Source organism: Lonchura striata, unplaced genomic scaffold (genome assembly GCF_046129695.1).
Source record: "Lonchura striata isolate bLonStr1 unplaced genomic scaffold, bLonStr1.mat Scaffold_106, whole genome shotgun sequence".
Taxonomy (NCBI): domain Eukaryota; kingdom Metazoa; phylum Chordata; class Aves; order Passeriformes; family Estrildidae; genus Lonchura; species Lonchura striata.
The window spans coordinates 936,874-946,177 of record NW_027461078.1 but is presented as its reverse complement, the minus strand read 5'-3'; positions in this window follow the sequence as shown (position 1 = coordinate 946,177).

Here is a 9,304-nt window from a genome sequence, read left to right as displayed (position 1 = left end):
GGGGATGAGTTTTGGAGGGAATTCCCAGCCCCAATTCCCAAATTCCCAAAGGGGTCCCAGTTTGGGATGGGGGAATTTTTGGGGGATGAATTTTTGGGGGAATTCCCAGAGGATTCCCAGCCCCAATTCGGCATGGGGGAATCTGGGGAGGAACAATTTTGGGGGGATGAGTTTTGGAGGGAATTCCCAGCCCCAATTCCCAAATTCCTGAAGGGGTCCCAATTCGGGATGGGGGAATTTGGGGAGGATGAATTTTGGGGGGATGAATTCCTGGCTGATTCCCAAAAACCCCTCAAGGATTTGGTACGAGACCCCTGCCCACCCCTCCGGGGGCTGCCTCGGGATCAGGATCTTCCCCAAAATCCCCCAAATCCCCAAATTCCCGAATTCCCAGTGGCCAATCCCGGTACGAGCCGTGGGATCTCATTTCCCTCTGCCGAAATTCCCCAAAACCAACACAGAAGGTCCCGAAAGGCCCAAAGGTGCCTGAATTCACCCCAAAAGCCCCGAGGGGGGAGGGAATTCCCGCTCCAGGTGCTGCACCCCAAATTCCAGAGCAATATCCCGCGGGAAAAGGGGGAGCCCCGCCCGGCCACGGGAAGCTTTAACATTCCAACCCCACTTTGGGGCTGGAAAATGGAATTTCCCCCTTTTGTTTTTTAGCACAGGTTGGTTTAGAGACCCTCCCCCGTCCCTTTCCCCCCAAAATTCCGCCATTTCTCCCCGATTTTTTTTTTTTTATGTTGCATTTTCCTTTTTTGTTTTTTTAAATATTCTGTACTATATTTTTAGTCTTAAACATGATATATTATATATATTTAATTTTTTTATATATATATATATAAATATAAATGGTTAAAAAAAAGAAATTAAAGCAGCTCAGAGTTTTCCTTTTAACTTTTTGGGGGAGTTTTACCTAAAGAAGGGGGATTTTTGTCATCCCTCGATAGTTTTTCTGGGAGAATTGAGGAACGGATGGAGGGAGGGAGGAATATTTTCCTTTTCCATCCGTAATTCCCACAATTCCAGCATTCCCAAATCCCTGGAGGGATTTTGGTGGCAACCACATTTCCAAACAAACAGATTTCCATTTATTCCAGGGATTTATCTGATTTATTCCTGCCTTTATCCCGATTTATTCCCCGGGAATTTTCACCACAAATCCCTCGCCTCATCCTTCCTTGTGCTTCCTTTTATACAAAAACGGTTTTAATCCAAAAATTAAATCGGGATTCCCTCACGGAATCCGGAATTTGGCTTAAGAAGCAAAATTCCCTTTTTTTTTCCCCCCCATCCCGCTGGAATTTCACCTTCCAGCCCTTCCATTCCCCGCCTTGGAGACAAATTCATTAATTTTATTGGAATCCTCCTCCAGCCGGGAGCTGCTGGAAGGGGACAAGGAGGAATCGGGCGGGATTTGTCCCGGATTTCATCGAAAGAATGGAAAAGCGGGATCCACCGTGCCTCAGTTTCCCCCGGCCAGCGACCCCCGAGGCGGGGCACGGCGGGACAGGGGCACAGCGGGGTGGCTCCGAGGAGGAATTCCCGAATTCCTGGAGCGAATTCCCGAATTCCCGGAGCGAATTCCCGGGATTTGGCCGCCATGAGGGGCCTGCCCGGCCCCGCAGCGCAGCACCGCCCCCCCCCCCCGCGCCCGCCCCCGGCTGGGCGGGCTCTGAGCGCCGCGGCCTCAGGCGGGGCTATTTATAACCTCGGCGACCCCGCGGATCTCGCGAGATTTCCCGGCCCGCCGGCGCGTCGTGGGCGTGGCTCCGCCCCCGTGACGTCATCGGGGGTTTGGGGTCCCGAGGGGATTTGGGGACCCCGGGAGGGGCCGGGGGTGACAAAAAACCCCAAAAAACACCAAAAATTCCCTTTTTGTCCCCCTTGGGACCCCCGCGTGCGGCCCCGGCAGCGCCGCGGCCTCGGGGAGCGGCCCCGGGGGGGTTTGGGGGTCCCCCCAAATTCTGGGGGTTTGGGGGTGTCCCCCCCTTCCCGGGGTTTGGGGGCCACTCCTGGTCCCGGGTTCCAAAACCTAAATTTGGGGTCCCCATCCCGAAATATGGGGTCCCCCATTCTTGGATTTGGGGTTCCCGCTCTTGGATTTGGGATCCCCATCCCTAAATTTGGGGTCCCCGTTCCCTGGGTTTGGGATTCCCAAACTCTGGATTTGGGTCCCAAACCCTCGATTTGGGTTCCCTAAAAATCCCTTAGAATTCCTGAAAACACCTGAAAATTCCTGAAAATCCCTGAAAGTCCCTGAAAGTTCCCAAAAATCCCTTAGAATCCCTGAAAATTCCCTAAAACCCCTTGGAATTCCTGAAAACACCTGAAAATTCCCTAAAATCCCTGAAAACTCCTGAAAATTCCCTAAAATCCCTGAAAATTTCCTAAAAGCCCTTAGAATTCCTGAAAACACCTGAGAATTCCCTAAAATCCCTGAAAATTCCCTAAAATACCTGAAAACTCCTGAAAATTCCCTAAAATCCCTTAGAATTCCTGAAAACACCTGAGAATTCCCTAAAATCCCTGAAAATTCCCTAAAATACCTGGAAACTCTTGAAATTTCCCTAAAATCCTTTAGAATTCCTGAAAATTCCTTGAAATCCCTGAAAACTCCTGAAAATCCCTTAAAATTTCCTGAAATTCTTTTAAATGCCTCCGAATTCCATAAAATCCCCTAAAATCCCTTAGAACTCCTGAAAATCCCTGAAAATCCCTGAAAATTCCTGAAAATCCCCTCATTTCCACATGACCGGGTCGCCCACCAGCGTGATCCAAGGAAACGGGGCTGGAAAAAGTCGGGAATTCCTCAAAATTCCTCAGAATTCCTCAAAATTCCTCAAAATTTCTCAGAATTCCTCAGAATTCCAGCTGGGAGCATCCCGGGCCGCCGGGACTCTCCCTGCCCATGGAATTGCGGCTCCTTCCAACCCAAATTATTCCAGCATTCCCTAAAAATCCGGGATACTCCTGGCCCTGGGAGGGAACTTTTCCCTGGATCCTTTTCTGGTTTCCCTGTTTTTTTCCGGCTCTGATCCAATAAAATCCCAAAGAATTCCCAATTTCCTGTGTCCTTCCACCTCAGGATCCCTGCAAATTTTTGGGAAAATTTTCAATTTTCCTTCCAGGAATTCTCCGCATCCCGAATTTCCCAGGCTGGGTTTGGCTCCAAACCCTTCCCTTTAATTCCAGAGGTTTTATTCCCCCTTCATTAACCCTTAATTGCTGTTAATTAACCCGCTCATTAAGGCAGGACCCCTCGGGCCCGTTTTCCCGGAGATTTTTCCCGTTTTCCTGGAGTTTTTTTTGGGATGAGAAGTGGAAAAGGGGAATCCCGCAGGGATTGGGGCACCCAAAGGCGCCAAAAATCGACTTTTTGGCAGCCCTGGATGCTCCCGTGGGAATTCCTCAAAAAAATCCGGGAAAAAAGGAAAAAGACGGATGGGATTAACCCCTTGGGTGCCAACCCGCGATTCCCTATTTTCCATTCCCGCTGGGAATTCCAGCCTGGATAAATGGGATTCCCAAATCCCCCACCGGGAATTCTACCCAGGATAAATGGGATTCCCAAATCCCCCACCGGGAATTCCAGGCAGGATCAATGGGATTCCCAAACCCATTCCCTATTTTCCATTCCCACCGGGAATTCCAGGCAGGATCAATAGGATTCCCAAAACCATTCCCTATTTTCCAGTCCCACCGGGAATTCCAGGCAGGATCAATGGGATTCCCAAACCCATTCCCTATTTTTCATTCCCAGCGGGAATTCCAGGCAGGATCAATGGGATTCCCAAACCCATTCCCTATTTTCCAGTCCCACCGGGAATTCCAGCGGGGACAAACGGGATTCCCAAGCCCATTCCCTATTTTCCAGTCCCACCGGGAATTCCAGCCGGGACAAACGGGATTCCCAAACCCATTCCCTATTTTCCAGCCCCACCGGGAATTCCAGGCGGGACAAACGGGATTCCCAAGCCCATTCCCTATTTTCTATTCCCACCGGGAATTCCAGGCAGGATCAATGGGATTCCCAAACCCATTCCCTATCTTTCCTCCCCACCGGGAATTCCAGGCGGGACAAACGGGATTCCCAAACCCATTCCCTATTTTCCAGTCCCACCGGGAATTCCAGGCGGGACAAACGGGATTCCCAAACCCATTCCCTATTTTCCAGTCCCACCGGGAATTCCAGCGGGGACAAACGGGATTCCCAAACCCGGCTGGAAAAGCGGCAGCAGGGAGGGAGGGAGGGGGGCAGGGATGGATTCCGGCTTCTCTCCCCCCAAACCTCCCGCGGCCCCGGGGGCTCTGGAGCCGCGGGAATCGGGATCGGGAATCCGGGAATCGGGAATCGGGAATCGGGAATCCGGGAATCGGGAATCGGGAATCCGGGAATCGGGAATCCGGGAATCGGGAATCGGGAATCGGGAATCCGGGAATCTCCGCGGGCCGTGCCCGGCGCGGCCGCCGCTGATCCGGGCTCCGCTCCGGGCGGGGTCGGGGGTCAGCGCGCTCCGCCCGCCCGCGAGCCCGGATTTTCTTCCCCATTCCCGGATTTTCCCCCTCATTCCCGGATTTTTCCCCCCTTCCCATCGTTATCCCCCCCCCCATTCCCGGTTTTTTCCGCCCCCCGTTCCCGTTTTTCCCCCCCGTTCCCGGGTTTCCCCATGGGGAGCCGCTCGCTCTGAGCCCCGCGATGCTCCGCGCCCCGGGGTGGTCGCTCCTCCTTCCTCCTCCTCCTCCTCCTCCTCCTCCTCCTCCTCCTCCTCCTCCTCCTCCTCGCCGCTCCGGCCGCTGATTCCCGCTCCGAGCCGAGCCGAGCCGAGCCGAGCCGAGCCGAGCCGAGCCGAGCCGAGCCGAGCCCAGCGAGCAGCCGGGATGGGGCGGGAGCGGCGGGGCCGAGCGCGGCTGCCCCCGCTGCTCCTGGCGCTGCTGGGGCTCGGCCCAGGTGAGTGCGGGGAGCCCCGATCCCGGGAAACCTCTGGAATTCCTCCCGCCGGGCTCTGCCCGCCCCTCCCGACGCGGATTTTGGGGGGGTTTCATTGGATTTGGGGGGCGCTGCGATTTTTTTTTTCCTCCCCTCGCCCGGGGTTGCGAAGCGGCTCCTTACGTAAAGCCCGGGAGCGAGGGATCCCCTCCCGGAATTCCCAAGCATTCCTGAATTCCCGCAAATCCCCTCCGGCGGGATTCCTGCGGGCAAAGCGTCCCGCCGGACGGGCAGGTTAATTAAGGGTTCATTAGCCTCGGCGATTAATCGGCCTCGCGGGGCCGGGCGCCGATGCTGCCGCCAGGTGATGCCCCCAAATCAGGCCGGGAGAAGTGGGAAAAGCGCGAATTCCCGGGATTTGGAGCGCCGGGATCGCAGCCCGGAGCGTGGGAAGCGAGGAAAAGCAGAACCCGGCCGGGGGGGACGAGGCGCGGGGCTGAGAGCGAGGCTGGAGTTGGGAATTTGGGAATGCGGGGCGCTCTGGGAGGCAGCGGGAGCAGGGATGGATCCCGCTGCTCCTCCTCCCTCCTCCCCGTGCTCCCAAAAACCATCAAAATCTGGGATAAACAGCCTGAGCGGGGAGGCGCTTGCAGCGGGAGGGGCCCGGACCCCCCCGGCCGCTTTTCCCGGCCTGGGAAAAGGGAAAATCCCGGGAAAGGCTCCGGGAGCGCCGGAGACGATCCCCGAGGGGGAGCGAGGGCGCCGATTTTGGAATTGCGGGGGGATTTGGGGATTTTGGGAAGCCCCTCCCCAGCCCCTCCCCGCTCTCAGCATCCCCCCCCGGGGTCGGGGGGTGCTGCACCCCCAAAAAACTTCACCGAGCGCCGAAAAATCCCCTCAGATCTAAGGTGGAAAAGCGGGAATCAAACCCTGGAAAAGCAGGAGTGAAAGCCGGGAAAAGCAGGGATAAAAGCGGGATGAGCAGGGATCGATCCCGGGGTGAGCAGGACTCAAATCCCGGAGAAGTGGGAATGAAAGCCGGGAAAAACGGGAATCAAAGCCAGGATGAGCGGGAATGAAACCTGGGAAAAGCAGGAATCAAAACAGGGAAAAGCGGGAATGAAACCTGGGAAAAGTAATGAAACCCGGGATGAGCAGGAATAAAACCTGGGAAAAGCAGGAATCAAACCAGGGAAAAGCGGGAATGAAACCTGGGAAAAGCAGGAATAAAACCTGGGAAAAAGCAGGAATCAAACCAGGGAAAAGCGGGAATGAAACCTGGGAAAAGCAGGAATAAAACCTGGGAAAAGCAGGAATCAAACCAGGGAAAAGTGGGAATGAAACCTGGGAAAAGCAGGAATCAAACCAGGGAAAAGCGGGAATGAAACCTGGGGAAAAGTGGTAATGAAACCCGGGATGAGCAGGAATCCAATCCTGGAAAAGCAGGAATCAAACCAGGGAAAAGTGGGAATGAAACCTGGGATAAGCAGGAATCCAATCCTGGAAAAGCAGGGATCAAACTCAGGAAAAGCAAACCTCAAGCCAGGGAAAAGCGGGAATGAAACCTGGGAAAAGCAGGAATTAAACCTGGGAAAAGCAGGAATCAAACCTGGGAAAACCGGGAATGGAGCCCGGGAAAAGCGGGAATTAAACCCGAGAAAAGCGGGAATGGAGCCCGGGAAAAGCGGGAATTAAACCCGAGAAAAGCGGGAATGGAGCCCGGGAAAAGCGGGAATTAAACCCGAGAAAAGCGGGAATGGAGCCCGGGAAAAGCGGGAATTAAACCCGAGAAAAGCGGGAATGGAGCCCGGGCCAAGCGGGGCTCGCAGCGAGCGCCGCCCGGGTGGAACCGGGACAGGACCGGGACAGGACCGGGACAGGACCGGGAGGGGACACCGGGAATGTCCCCACGGCGGGAGGGACCCGGGAGGGACCCGCCCCGTCCCCGCTGGTCCCGAAATCCCGAAAAATTCCCGAAATCCCGAAATTCCCGAAATCCCGAAACTCCTGAAATCCCCAAACCCCGAAAAATTCCCGAAATCCCGAAACTCCCGAATCCCGAAATTACTCCAGAAACCCCAAAACTGAAATCCCGAACTCCCGAAATTCCCAAAATCCCGACAAATTCCCGAATTCCCAAAGTCCCGAAAAACCCGAACTCCCAAAAATCCCGGCAGATTCCCGAACTCCCAAAATCCTCACAGATTCCCGAATTCCCCAAATCCCGGCAGACTCCCAAATCCCGACAGATTCCCGAATTCCCCAAATCCCGGCAGATTCCCAAATCCCGACAGATTCCCGAATTCCCAAATCCCGGCAGATTCCCGAATTCCCCAAATCCCGGGGGTGGCGCAGGTGGCAGCTGGGGGGGGAGGCGGCGCCGAGCGGAATTTTTCCAAGGAAATGCCAAAAAAAAGGGAAAAAAATCCCAACTGGAATCTCAGGAGCTTCCCCTGGGGCTGCGATCAGGCCCCATCCCGGGGGGAATCGCCGATCCCAAAATTTTGGGGTTTTGTCCCTGCCTGGAGCTGCCCAGCGGCTCCGGGGAGCAGGAATTGGGCAGAAACTGCCCAAAATGCCAATTTTGCAGAAATTCTGCCCCCAAACCCCAATTTTGCAGTAATTCTACCCAAAAAACCCCATTTTTGCAGAAATTCCGCCCCAAAACCCCATTTTTTCAGAAATTCTACCCCAAAAAAACCCCAATTTTTCAGAAATTCTACCCCAAAACCCTAATTTTGCAGAAATTCTGCCCCAAAACCCCAATTTTGCAGAAATTCTACCCCAAACCCCAATTTTGCAGAAATTCTGCCCCAAAACCCCAATTTTGCAGAAATTCCGCCCCAAAACCCCAATTTTTCAGAAATTCTACCCAAAAACCCCAATTTTGCAGAAATTCCGCCCCAAAACCCCAATTTTTCAGAAATTCCGCCCCAAAACCCCAAATTTTTCAGAAATTCTACCCCAAAACCCCAATTTTGCAGCAATTCTGCCACCAAACCAGATTTTGCAGCAATTCTGCTCCAAAAAAAAAACCCCAATTTTTCAGCAATTTTACCCCAAATCCCCAATTTTGCAGCAATTCTACCCAAAAAACCCCAATTTTTGGCAGAAATTCTGCCCCAAACCCCAATTTTGCAGTAATTCTACCCAAAACCCCAAATTTTTCAGAAATTCCGCCCCAAAACCCCAAATTTTTCAGAAATTCTACCCCAAAACCCCAATTTTGCAGCAATTCTGCCACCAAACCAGATTTTGCAGCAATTCTGCTCCAAAAAAAACCCCCCAATTTTTCAGCAATTTTACCCCAAATCCCCAATTTTGCAGCAATTCTGCTCCAAAAAAAACCCAATTTTTCAGCAATTTTACCCCAAAATCCCCAATTTTTCAGCACTTCTACCCAAAAAAACCCCCAATTTTTCAGCAATTTTACCAAAAATCCCCAATTTTGCAGCAATCCTACCCAAAAAAGGAAAACCCCCTCTCGGTTTCCGCAGGGCTGCTGCAGGAGGCGCCTTTTGAGGCAGAAAAGGAGGTTTTGGAAATTCTGGCTGGGAATTCCACCCAGTCCCTGCTGGAGCGTTGTTCTGGTGAGAGCCCCGAGCTCCGCTGGGGCCGCAGCTGAACCTGTAGCTTTTAGGTTTTGACCTTTTTGGCCGATTTTTCCCCCAAAAAAATCTCCGTTTCCCCCTCTCTTTTTCGGAGGAAATCCCTTTCCTGCAGTCAATTCACCTTTTTAGCTGATTTCCCCCCAAGATTTCCATCCTTTTCCTCGCTTTTTTGGGGTTCACCTCAGAGCCAAACCCGTAGTTTTTAGTTTTTGACCTTTTTGGCTGATTTTTTCCCCCAAACCTCTGCTTTCCCCTCTCATTTTTGGAGGCTCAGAGACCCCACATTTGTTAATTCACCTTTTTTGCTGATTTCCCCCCAAAATTTCTGCTTTTCCCTCTTTTGCTCGCCAGACGCTCCAATCCCGCAGTGATTTCCCTTTTCAGCCGCTTTTTCCCCCAAAATTCCCGTCCTTCCTTCTCGTTTTTGGTGGGAATTCCTCTCCTGGCACCGATTCACCTTTTTGGCTGCTTTTTCCCCCAAAATTTCTGCTTTTCCCTCTTTTTTAAGGACACAAACGGCTCCGAGCCCGGCCAAGGCCGCTGCCAGGACGCTCCTCCTCCTCCTCTTCCTCCCCAAATGTCCCCAGATGTCCCCAAATGACCCTAAAATGGCCCCAAATGACCCAAAAATGGCCCCAAATGACCCAAATGGCCCCAAATGTCCTAAAAACGTCCCTAAAATGTGCAAAGTGTCCCAAAAACGGTCCCAAAACATCCCCAAGCATCCTCAGAACGCTCTCCAAATGTCTGGAAAAGGTCCCCA